At 45.8% G+C, this 12,662-nt stretch overlaps 1 protein-coding gene across 15 annotated transcripts in view; it reads right to left on the reverse strand.

The window, feature by feature from the left end:
• LOC149357439 (uncharacterized) overlaps positions 1-12,662 on the reverse strand; it is a 478,435-nt gene that overhangs the window by 457,161 nt on the left and 8,612 nt on the right. For 13 of the 15 annotated variants that reach the window (XR_016291828.1, XR_016291830.1, XR_016291829.1 and 10 more), the window contains 2 exons: positions 10,393-10,522; positions 5,404-5,527 (listed from right to left, as the gene is read on the reverse strand). The gene's annotated coding sequence lies outside the window, so the exon portion shown is untranslated. Of the gene's footprint in view, positions 1-5,403; positions 5,528-10,376; positions 10,523-12,662 lie in introns of all 15 variants that reach the window. The other 2 variants (XM_089584680.1, XM_089584681.1) reach the window with 2 other exon arrangements.

Here is a 12,662-nt window from a genome sequence, read left to right on the forward strand (position 1 = left end):
CGTAGTGACCCTGCACAGTCTCTCCAGCTCCCCCTTTTCACCCCTCCGAACCTCTCTCCCAACACACAAATACCCACCCTCCACAGCACAGGGACAGAGGCCCGTCTCTACCTCTTTCCTACCTAGCCTCTGCTGTTTGGCCTCTCCAGAGAACCACTGAGCAGTGAGACGTGAACTGATTTTCTTTTCTGCTCCTCCAGCAAGCTCCAGCCGCTGACCTAACGTCAAAACATCTCACAAGTCACAGCTCGATGCCCATCAAACACATCATGAACAAAACAATGATACAGAATCTTATGCGAAATCTTCAAAGATACAACTGCAGAACGAAGCAGCGAATGGCCGTCTGTGGAGGCCCCTTCCAACAAATGACATTGACCTATTGTCATGACATCATGGCCAACTACCTAGCACATGCTAATATAGTTGAGAGAAAAACTGACGCCAACCAATATTTTAATTTAGCCCAACGTTTCGGGACCAACTCGGTCCCTTCTTCAGGGGTGACTGAAGTGTGCCAGCAGCAGCGGGGTGTTGCCTTCGCTTTCCCTTTGTTAGCACGTGGCGGAGTCCACTAACGTACGCAGAGGGGAGCGTTCCTGGAGTTCTGTTCATCGCCGCCTTTGTGAGCCGGATGTGCCATGACTCCACATGTCGCCTCTTAAACAGGTTTGGCTCCACAGCCAAGACGCTCACTTCCTCGAAGGCTATTGGGTGGTCGGCGCACTCGCAGTGTTCGGCGAGGGGGTTGGCTTCTGAATTCATTAGCCAGACGTCATTCTTGTGTTGCCTTATTCTTTGGGGGAGGTTTTTTGTTTCGTCGACGTATGAAGCCTGGCACTTGGAGCACGGGATTTCGTAAATGACACCCGGTTGTTTTTCTCTGGGGACGCGGTCTTTCGGTCGGGGCAAGACGCGGCTTATTGTGTAAACAGGTTTGTGAGCAACGTAGGTTCCATATTTTCCCAGAATGCGAGCAAGTGCCTCGCTGGTTCCCCTCACGTATCGAAGCACCACGCGCGCGCGTTTCGTTGTTACATTGTTGGCTGTTCCCTCTGTCCTCTGAGCCTGACGGCGACCCACACGTTGAATGAAGCCACGTGTGTAGCCATTCTTCTGTAGGTCGGCGAGAATGGTGGCCTCTTCTGCTCTTTTCTCTGCTTCCGAGGAGCAGATTGCCTTTGATCTTCTCAGAAGAGAGGAGACAACGGATTCCTTGTGACTTGTAGGGTGGTTAGAATTAAAATTTAGATAGCGGCCGGTGTGGGTTGGTTTCCTATAGACACTGAACTTTGGATCTGCCCTTTCTCTTCTTATGAAGACGTCCAGGAATGGCAATGTGTTGTTTACTTCTCGTTCCATTGTAAACTGAATTGAAGGTTCGACTGAGTTGAGGTGTGCCAGAAAATATTCGACCTGCGATGTCTTCAGAATGCAGAAGCAGTCGTTGGGCAAACTTAAAATATTGGTTGGCGTCAGTTTTTCTCTCAACTATCAAAAACCCAACAAGACGGACCTCTGTCGAAGATGTTTTCATTCAGATCACATGCTAATATAGCACTGCAGATGGGTTGCAGGCACAAAGTATTTGACCACAGTGTCAAAACAATAAGCTAACATCTCTGGTTGGAGAGCCTCCACTGAGGACCAATTGCTACTTCGTTCTCGAGATGCAGCCTACTATATTCCGAGTGCAGATTGCAGGTTAAGCTCGAGAGGAGTAGATGATTATTACAGATCAGATGTTTTACAAGCTTGCATACCTGTTGTCCTCCGGCAACATCGTTGATCGGTAGTTAGTACACCAACCACAGCTTCCACTGAGGCAGGAGTTCCGACGTCATTTTGGCTGCCTTTTTTTTTTGTGGCAGTGAATATTTCTGAAGTGTGCTCTAAACTCTCCCAAGTCCACTCTCCCTGAGTTTCCTAACTTTTGTCTTTTTAAAGTTTAGCGAGGGGCTAGATTCTTCTCCCCCAAGTAGTCAAGCTACAACAAGGTTTAGAAACCTGAAATGAATTGTACCTCACTGTTGTCATCACTCTGGTTCAGATGCTTTCCACACCAAGTGATCCTGGTCACTTTGCATGCTTCCGAAAATCCACCCCCTCCCACCCCGCATTCTTATCCAACCCTTATTCCTTTCACTACTCCTACTGCAACTGGCGCCTGAAGCAACCTTGCACTTCCCTCTGCTAAATAACAAGCACAGGATGTCTGCCGGATCTTAGCTACTAACACCTGCCAACACCGTGCCCAAAACAACTCCATGTTTTAAGAATGCTCGAATCAATTACTGTTTATTATATCCGGGAGCACCTTTCATTCATGAGAAGGCATTTCTCATATTTTCATTAATTTTTCTCGCCGGCATCACAGTCAGTTACCCGGCATCACAGTCAGTTACCCCATGATTTGTGCGTACGCTTAGATACTTGCATACCTCACGTCTAAATACCTTTCATTCCTGATATATAATGATTGGGGCCACCATTAAAAACTGTATGAAATGATGTCTGCAAGCATGGTTAGAGTCCTAAAATCTCCGCCTTCATTGAACGCATCTTTGCCAATGTCACCTCTTTTCACCCTTATGCTTCCCCCCCACCCTTAGAGAGTGTGGAGATAGTGGTCTCAGTCTCAATGGAGATGTCCTCGACTGACCGTGACAAGTGCAGCAAGACTCCTTTGCTGTCCAAGCTCCCATTCCATGGGTTTCGTAGCTTAAAGCACGAGTAAGGTGTCCACTGTCCCAGGGGTCCAGTTATGCGCCTCTCCTAAAACCGAGGGTGATTTTTGATATCTATCTGTGTTGCGGCGCTATACAATATTAAAGTCTGAGAAATGGGCAAAATGCGGCCCCCACCGCTAGGCAGCATCGTACAGTATTCAAACGCACTGGGAAGCTCGTGTATTAACAGCACAGAACTGAAACTTTGACACATTCCTCATCTAAGTATATACTACACAAATCCTTGGGTCATTTTTTGTAGGTGCTTTTGTTCACGTTTTACTATTTTTTTGTACCCCTTCCCATTCAGTTACGCGCCGTGTCGCCGCCACTGCCGACAGATGGTGCAAGTAGTACATGTCCAGGAAAGCTGGGCATGGGAGGGCTAAAAACCTTCCCCGATTCCAGAACAGTGTTTCAATCTTACAATAGAAAGCATGCGTAGTGCTTGCAATGCCTTCAGGAGTCCAGGAATGCGAAACATTTTCATAGCGACTCTACTGCAAATTGCCGCAAATGCACCCCACTTCTAATGCATAACACAGCTTTGGCCACCATCAGAGTCGTGCCAAAACGGAGAATTTGTACCGAAAAAGTTTTCACGAAATTATAGCAAAGCATAGGCACTGGGCATTCTACACGCAAAGTATCAAATCACTGTCTTCGCTGTGCTCAGGCCTTTTACTAGACAGAATTTATGTTAATTTTCATCAGGGTAGATTATTTTGTTTAAAATGAGCGTTGTGGCGGACAACAAGGAAACGGACGCGGCCCCTCATCTCTTAGGTTCACGGGGAGTAGAAACATGATGCTAAACTTAAAACAGAAGCTGCGCTCGGCTGGAGCGATTGTTGGCAGAGAGCATTTGCAGCGAAACCGCAGTCGCCATGCTGCAAGTGAAGCATGTCGCCCGTCCCAGCCGCATCGCTAGTGCGCCGCCTGGAGAGACCTCACACCGATGCATATTGCGGCCTGTGCTACGCTGCATCTTCGCATGCACTCCCCTGGCGTCTTTTATACGGTGCGGATGTCAGACATTTAACAAAGAACTGAGGCGGTAAAAACAGGCCGGCGAAAACTTCCTTACGATCAAGTAAAACCTGGTGAGGTTTAGATGCTTAAACAACATGAAACAATCGTCAACAGTACCAAGCCGAGGATGAGAAACGCAGAACGATACGCGTGGAGCTGCACAGTCCTTTCGTTTTGCGCTGCCATTTTGTCATTCCGCATTCCTTGTTGACCTCACATTTTTCGCATCGCTTGAAATTCCTAAAGGAACTCCTCCAGTGCTTGCTATAACCAGAAAAGCGCCAGTAATCAAGACTACTCAATCCTGTCCAAGCACACTTTGTTACGTTCAGCAATGCCTGCGATACCAGAGAATCACAAGGCACCGCATCAACGCCATATTGTCCCCAGCGCTTAAAGGAGCTCTGAAATGGCGCTCTAATAAAGCGGCGGTATGCATGGGATGTTAAAGCACGCCGCATTAGGAATATTGTCCAGCAAGATTTTTTTTAATGCGCTTTGTGGAAGCTCAGTTATCTGTAGTCAGAATTTGAATTTCAGCATGTTCGCGCCTTTCCCTCTCCTTTTCTCACTTTTTTGCACGCCGCTTAGCGGTGCGGAGCTTCCTGATCCGCCGGAGCTATGCGGCTTATTGGCCACAGCCATGGTAGCTGCCTAAGGTCTGAAAGAATGTAACCAATAGCCACCTCTCAACTTGTATACGCAGGTGTGGGTGACGGAGTAGGATGCGAGCATGAAAGATTCACTGAGAAGGGCTCGCCAAATTAAGAGGGAAGGTGTTTCAGAGCCTTTCAACTGCCCCCTCCTCCACTGCCGCTGCATCTGATCGGCGGGTCTAAGTGTCAGTTGCATATGTCACTTACTCATCACGTGGCCGGCTGGCCTATTTTCACTGTTCTCTCATTGTTTTACGTCATCTGTGTTCAAATTTTGGCACCATTAGGCGATGAGAGATCAGCTATGAAAATTAACACACGTGCGCAGAATAGATGCCAGAAGTATTTCGTTCAATGAGGTGGGAAGATCTGCATCCGGGAGATGGCTCTAATAGCTGTTCGTTATATCTAACCTACGCTCCGTACGTAGACGCCGTCCACAGACCCTCTGAATTTTAAATGGGAGCAGTGGGGAAGAAAGAAGGTTTTCCAACACCTCCTACATAAGAAACAAACGGAGTAAGACCACGAAACTAGGAAAATAAGTTATGACGGAAATTTAGAGCAAATAATGCGTCGGTAAACTTGATCCGGCTTTCACTGAGAAATGAGTGACTTCCTTCCACTTTTCCTCTCGACAAGAAAGCTTCATTTCATTTCCCCAAAGAATAATTCAGACGTACTCTAGATTTGCCCTGCATGGAGATATTATATCTATAAGTATCGTGTGCTGAGGCTTTCCACGCGACTTCGCACCTACTACTAACCACAAAAGGCCATCATGCAAATTTAGCGTGTCCAGTTATAGCCTTTATTCGTAGAGTGTCGGTCTGTGAGTGGGAGCTCAATACACCACTTTAGCAGCGGTCAAGGAGCACTGAATTGATCCTCCCTTACTCTTGAGACATGCGGATTCAGTACATGCCGATGCGATGTGTCATCCCTTGACATGCACAAAAAAACTAGTTATTTTATACTTTACTTACTGCAGTTTCAGCCTTTCCTGCTCGAGGAGCTGGCTGTAATAACGCAGTCTTTCTTCCAGTCCCGACGAGACTTGAAAATACGGCGTCACAGAAGGCACATAATCAGGGCAGCCAGGGGTGATTTCTGCATAGAAACCACAAAAAGTGCTCTTTGCAGCGCCAAAAAGCGAAACCTTACGCACATTTAAAAGGTGCCATTCTGACTTAAGCGGTGATTTTTTTGCGCCAAAAATTAAGTGCTTATGTGCAAAGTGTTGGAAATTCAAATTTTCTTTTGATTAACTTATGGAGTTCTGACGACATTTTGGCTGCCTTTTTTTTTCGCGGCAGTTAATATTTCTGAAGTGTGCTCTATACTCTCCCAAGTCCTAATGAATTCTGGTCGAGAGGACAGCGACATGTTGGATCAAGATTGTTGCCCAGCTCTTGGTTTTTTTTTGACATTCCCAAACTGTGTGAAATAGTGTGCCAGGTGCTCCACAGAAGGGGCAGAATGAATCACATATGTCTTGATACCATTAGCTCATAAAGTAGGGATCGGACAGTATGTAGCCGCCGGATGATGTGTTCTTCAAATTTGCTACGGCTTTTGTGAGTTAGAAAATATTTCCTTGTAATAATCTTATCGTAATTTTTAGTTTCAGCGTAGCTTAGTAAGGGTGAGGCATCGTTAATGGTGTCAGAGAGAGGCTGCGTGCCAGATGCTTGGAGGAGGGCAGCTTGAGCAGCTGTGTTGGCCACCCCATTGGCCGTCGTTGAGAGGTGCCCTAGCGTCCAGACCATCTGGACATTCTGGGGATTGACGTTTCGAAAATGTTCCAACATGGAACGCCCACACGGCCCCTAATATAACTACGTACCGCTACATGTGAGTCGGACATAATCGTTTCCTTGCTATTGTTGGATATCAGTGCGATAGCTGCTTCTTCAGCCGATGTGGTATCCTATACATACTATTTCTCACCGGAACAAGCTGCCAATTGGAGCTGCGAGTGCTCCTCGTGATGTATTTTTATGGCTAATCAATGATTCGTGATTTAACTGTTCTTTCAAATATTAGTTGAACAAATGCACTACTGCTTCTTTGGTTGTATATTATATGTTTAATTTATCTGTCTACATTGCTCCTTTGTCAACCCTCACTCCCCCTTTGTTCTTTCTCTCATGTGATTTTATTCAGCTGCTCGTCACTTTAACGTTGTACCCACTCCCCTGCTGTAAAGCTTCGGAGCTGCAGGGTGTACTGAAAATAAATAATAAAATAAACTGCATGCTTGCCGTGCAAAAGCTCAAAGGATAAACTTCTGAGTAAGAGACTAAAAGGTGCACAAACCATAGCACAGCAGCACATGAATTGCGCTCACTGAGTGCTCTTTCAATCGTCCGCAGAAAACATGGCAGAGATAGGCAAGTTGTCTGCTAGCGCTGCTTCATGGAACCCCCGAGAGAGAGCCCATGTAGCTGTCGCTGATTTTAAAAAGCAGAAGAGCCTTAGTCATGCCGCCAAACTTCAGTTTGGTTTCCTGATCGTCCCGGCAGTGCAGCCTGCATAGAGATCCAGCAGCCTATAAGCTAGAATTTCTAATAAGTTGCCGTAATTGTCGAGCAGTCATGTCTGAATACGTTGCTGAGTAAAGACTAAGATGAAAAAGAATGCCAATTTCATTGAAGTGGAAATTTTCCATACATTTACTATTCACTACATAAACAAACTCTGCCTTGCAACCATACACACGAAATGTACCGGGTGTTTCAGGGAACACCTTAAAATTTAAAAAAGGCTTTTTGGAGTAAAAATATGGCATTTGAGGCACAGTATTACTAGTGTTCGCAAACCAAGAAAACTGGTCAACTGTCTTAAGTAGTAAGCTGGTTAACGCATTTTTAACTTTTTGCTTGTAGAGTTAGGCACCCAGCTGCAAATAGAGATTTGTACCCGGTCGCTAGTAATAGCCATATCAGTTCTTAGCATTTCGAAAGCTACCCTTGGCGCTCTGGCTTGACAAAGTTTGGCTTTTTCCACTAGCCACGTGGACTGGAGGGGTTACTTGACATGCACAAAAAAACTCGATATTTTATACTTTACTTACTGCTTTTTCAGCCTTTCGCGCTCGAGCTGTTGTCTGTAATAAGGCTGCCTTTCTTATGGTCCCGAGACTTTGAAAATACGGCATCACAGAAGAGACATAATCAGGGCAGCCAGGGGTAATTTCTGTATAGAAACCACTAAAAGTGCTTATTGCAGAGCCAAAAAGCGAAACCATAAGCACATTTAAAAGGTGTCATTCTGACTTTAAGCGGCAATTTTTTGCGCCCCAAATGAAGTGCTTATCTGCAAAGTGTTGGAACTTCAAAATTTATTTGGATTAACTTACGGAGTTCCGACGCCATTTTGGCTGCCTTTTTTTTTTTGTGGCAGTGAATATTTCTGAAGTGTGCTGTAAACTCTCCCAAGTCCACTCTCCCCGAGTTTCCTAGCTTTTGTCCTTTTAAAATTTAGCGAGGGGCTAGATTCTTCTCCCCCAAGTAGTGAAGCTACAACAAGGTTTAGACACCTGAAATGAATTGTACTTCACTGTTGTCATCACTCTGGCTCAGATGCTTTCCACACCAAGTGATCCTGGTCACTTTGCATGCTTCCGAAAATCCACCCCCTCCCGCCCCGCATTCTTATCCAACCCTTATTCCTATCACTACTCCTACTGCAACTGGCGCCTGGAGCAACCTTGCACTTCCCTCTGCTAAATAACAAGCACAGGATGTCTGCCGGAACTTAGCTACTAACACCTGCCAACACCGTGCTCAGAACCACTCCATGTTTTAAGAATGCTCGAATCAATTACTGTTTATTGTATCCGGGAGCACCTTTCATTCATGAGAAGGCATTTCTCATATTTTCATTAATTTTTCTCGCCGGCATCACAGTCAGTTACCCCATGATTTGTGCGTACGCTTAGATACTTGCATACCTCACGTCTAAATACCTTTCAATCCTGATATATAATGATTGGGGCCACCATTAAAAACTGTATGAAATGATGTCTGCAAGCATGGTTAGTCCTAAATCCTCCGCCTTCATTGAATGCATCTTCGCCAATGTCACCTCTTTTCACCCTTATGCTTCCTCCCACCCTTAGAGAGTGCGGAGATAGCGGTCTCAGTCTCAATGGAGATGTCCTCGACTGACTGTGACAAGCACAGCCAGACTCCTCTGCTGTCCAAGCTCCCATTCCATGGGTTTCATAGCTTAAGCCCTGAACTGGCAATAGCAGGCTATAGTCTCAAAGCTAAAGGCATTTTTATCTTCCGGTATTAAAATCATTTGCTTCTCTCTCTTTCATTCTCATATCGCATACCATTGCAAACCATGGCTTTGCACATTTAAAACGTATTTGTAAACAACTGTGCGACTGGAAGAATTAGCGGTCTGAATAATGCCCTCTTCAGGTCTATTGCATTTGAGCAGTGGTTTATTTTTCAGAGTGAAAATACTTCTCTTCACGTAATCCTCTTAACTGATTGTCTCCATTTCAAACGATAAGGCAATATGTAATAATCACTCATTATGGTTAGGCTTGCTTGTGATTCCTACCCATTACATTAAATATGACACAAAAAAATTTTAATTCACCAGTTAACGGAAACACGTATGGCCAATCGCTGTTTCATTATCATGGTTCAAAATAAGGAAAACTTTGCCAATGAAGCCTGCTTTCAACGTGGTGTTCTCCATAAAGAGGTTCCATCTTTCAAAGGTCAGTTAAATAACCAAGTCCTTAATACTTTAAACTCGATCTTCAGATGAGTTGCAAAGGTATTGGGCGTTGGCAAGGTCAGATTTATGAAAGTCTGCGTGGTATTTGAACACGACTCAATACTAGGAAGTTCTCAAATATCAATTTATCCAAATGATTTTCAACCATGCAACACACATATTGTATACGCACTTGAAATTCGGAATATTATTTCTCCACACACCAATGTTCTGTCATTAAAAAATGTAGTGAAAATAGAGGGCCACATTCAGCTACAATCCATTACGATATCTGTCAAAAGTTTATCATATTATGCATAAAAGTGGTGCTTACCTTGAATATTCATTAAAGGATGCTGTATCAGGGCATTTATGCAGCCAAAAAAAAACTTTTACTCACATAATTTGAGCTCTGAACACACCTACCCAAAATTAAGTACACTATTAAATGTTTTTGCATTAGACTAGACAGAAATTTCGACTCCAAGCCACACGCTGCTAACTTAAGCCCTAAGCTGGCAATAACAGGCTATGGTCTCAAAGCTGAAAGGGTTTCATCTTCCTGTATTAGAAATCATTTGCTTCTCTCTCTTTCATAACACATACACACAGCCCCATGGGGGGCTAGAAGCATTAAAGTCGACAACTACAATTAGGGGAGTTTTTGGCCTTCTCAGTGTAGTTGGCCACTTTAATGCTTCTAGCCCCCTATGGGGCTACCCGAGGGAAGACGCGAAAGCAGAAAACTAGCATCCGCTATCGCTGACATGACCCTGACACTACTCAAGGACCTGCAGCACCCGAAGCGAGTCGGCATCAGCATAACGCGGGACACTTTCCTCGACCTTACGCTCGACCGCAAAGCCCGTGACTATGAGTGGCTCAATACGGGAGAAACCCTGGGCAGCGATCACTACGTGCTGCAGACCATCTTCGAAAGCAACAAGCACAGCAAACCGCGAGGGCGAGCCAGAATTACAGACTGAGAGACATTCAGGAAGGACACCAAACTAGCTACATCGGAAAAAATAACCGGTTACGAAGATTGGGCGGCCTCCATTCTCGACCTTAAAGAAAAGCTCACAAAATGTCTCGCCACCCCGGAGGACCACGTAGCTGTTGACAACCACCTCCTATATCTATGGGAACATCGAGCAAGACGAAGCGGTAGAGGAAGGATTATGTCCGGCACCGTGGGCATGCAGAAGCGTACACTTGCCTCAGCGTTTACTTACTGCGTCTGCCAGCGATGGCGCTCCAGCAGCGAGCGGTAGTACCGCTGGGGCTGGAATTTAGTTGTGCCCTCCAAGGTTTTGAAGTACGGGTTGGTGGCTAGGATATACCCGGGTTGTCCCGGGGTAGTCTCTGCGCATAAGTACAAAGAAGCTCTAACTGCAGTAGTTAACGCACAAAACACAACCTTAACTCAGAGCCTATAACATCCTTCATTGCATTATGGGCAGCAGAGGATAAGGCGATGAAGTACGGAGGCAATTAGTTAAAGAAGGCGATTTGGAGCACCGGCAGAAGATTCTCAAGGGCGCACTCAGTAGGTCAGCGAATATAAACAAAGCTCAGCGTATACCTTCAAGATTCATTCCACGAAAATGTTAAAAAGTTAGTTACGATTCCCGCAAAGTCCGTCTGAGGGGATAAAATCTTTTACTCTCTGTTCAGAGGTCACCACGCTGATGTTCGGAGAGCGCTGTTCAAGTCTCTTACCGTATCATCCACACCGCCCACCACTTCGGGCTGTGTATTTATTTGTTTGTTTGTTTGCCTATTTATCCTTTACCTACAGCGCCAATTCGGCATTAAAGTGAGGGGGGGGTGATATATATATCGTTAGTACTGGCAATGACCTTAAATAATTGCGGCACAACTTCCCATGTCTTCCTCTTCACATCTAAGATCACTCGTAGACACAATGATGGGCATTGTGCCTCTTCCGGCCACCCCTGGACGTGATGTAGGCATTGTACACGACTTCTGCAAAAAATTTAGAACAGCGACGTGTGCTGTTGTGCGTCTGTGTGCGCGCCCCGCCAACACATGATTTTTGAATTATATGTAAACTTCTCGAAATATGCTGAGACACAATGTGGATAGAAATTATGTCCTCGAAGTTTTAGATACTATAATATTGATATTACGACTGACCAGCAACAAATAACTACTTCCCTCTTTTCTGGTGTACCCCAAACTCCTATCACTATACCACAGAAGTTGTCTTTTTACATAGGAAAGCATACTTGCAAAAATTAGTGGTGGGTTTCCCGCAACGCCTGGTATATACCATGAGTCGGGCTGTCATCACTTCCCTATATCACAAACATATTTATTCTTAGCCGTAGGTCAGCGGTACAAAAGGCCGGCTTTTTTATATATGGCTGCGATGTCGATGAGTCAGTCACAAACAGCGACGCTCATTGATGTGGACCTAGAAGAAGTGCAGCAGGCACTTGATACCCCGACTCCGATGGCCACAGAACCCCAGGCCATGACCTACGCCGCTGCAGGACACACTCTGACAAAGACGCGATCGGGCTTCAGAATGACTACATCAACCAGAAAAGCCCTGAGGACGCAAACTACCTACCATCCACATACCCAATGAAGCCGTGAACCGACGCACTGCCGGAGGCCATCTTATTACCCCAACAGGGTGATGCAAAGCGCAAGTGGCCGTCAAGGGACGCACCTTTGCTGTGACCTTCGTAGTACAGCAGCATGTTCTCGCGACATGATACTGGGCATAGATTTCCTTAATGAGCATCAGGCGATCATCAACCTGCGTTCCAAGCTCATCACAATTTCGACGAATGAAAAACTCCTTTCGATGAAAAGCAGGAAGAAGCATGTTGCCCTGACTGTCCTTGATGAACAAGGAAGCATCCCACACCGGTCAACCGTCATGGTCACCGCAGGCGGCACGGATGCCAAGAACATGAAAGCTCTCATCGAGGGGAACACGGAATTGGTTCTAGAGTGCAGAATCAGCATCGCAAGAGGCATACCTAGTACACTTCCGCAATGGCCAAACTGAAGTGCTGCAGACGAACTTCAGCGAAGAATACAGGCGCATTAACAAAGGAACAAGGATTCCTTTCATCGACGAACTATCCGACATTCTCGACGCCTTCACCCTTTCCCGTCCAGACGATTCACCTAAGGAAGATGACAAGCACGTCTTAGACATAAACCAAGTCCTGCCCCAGAACAACCAAGACCAGGCCCGCTATCTGCTTTGAAGCTAGAGAGAGTGCTTCTAGTCACTGCCGAACGTTCGACAAATGCAGTTTGCCAAGCATCGTATTGTAACCGACCAGCACGCCCGACCTCTCCTCCAGAGCCCCTACCGTGTGTTGCCCCGAAAAGCTTTGCGACGACATCATTCAGCCATCAAAGATCCCCGGGCGGCACCGGTTGTTCTAGTGAGGAAGAAAGGTGGCGCACTTTGATTCTGCGGTGATTACCGACACCTGAGCAACATAACAAAGGACGT

This window comes from Amblyomma mixtum, chromosome 3 (assembly GCF_055824585.1).
Source record: "Amblyomma mixtum isolate Tamu chromosome 3, ASM5582458v1, whole genome shotgun sequence".
Classification (NCBI taxonomy): Eukaryota; Metazoa; Arthropoda; class Arachnida; order Ixodida; family Ixodidae; genus Amblyomma; species Amblyomma mixtum.